This window comes from Juglans regia, unplaced genomic scaffold, assembly GCF_001411555.2.
Source record: "Juglans regia cultivar Chandler unplaced genomic scaffold, Walnut 2.0 Scaffold_12346, whole genome shotgun sequence".
Classification (NCBI taxonomy): domain Eukaryota; kingdom Viridiplantae; phylum Streptophyta; class Magnoliopsida; order Fagales; family Juglandaceae; genus Juglans; species Juglans regia.
This window is the reverse complement of record NW_023342753.1, coordinates 1-209: the sequence shown is the minus strand read 5'-3', so window position 1 is coordinate 209 and position 209 is coordinate 1. Positions and strand designations below refer to the sequence as shown.

The 209-nt window shown below is 49.3% G+C and overlaps 1 pseudogene; it reads left to right on the top strand.

Annotated features, from left to right (window-relative positions):
- Positions 1 to 110: 110 nt before the first annotated feature.
- On the top strand, positions 111 to 209 carry LOC118345034 (annotated as a pseudogene; the record flags this gene model as incomplete).

The window sequence follows — 209 nt, the reverse complement described above, 5'->3', positions numbered from 1 at the left end:
CTGCCCATCGCGTAGCCATGGGTTTGGATCAGATCTCCGTTTGGATTGGGATCGGAAGGACGCTAGTATTTCGCTGAAGGATTATATGAATTTAAAATAATTAGGTTGTTGGGTGCGATCATACCAGTACTAATGCACCGGATCCCATCAGAACTCCGCAGCTAAGCGTGCTTGGGCGAGAGTAGTACTAGGATGGGTGACCTCCTGGG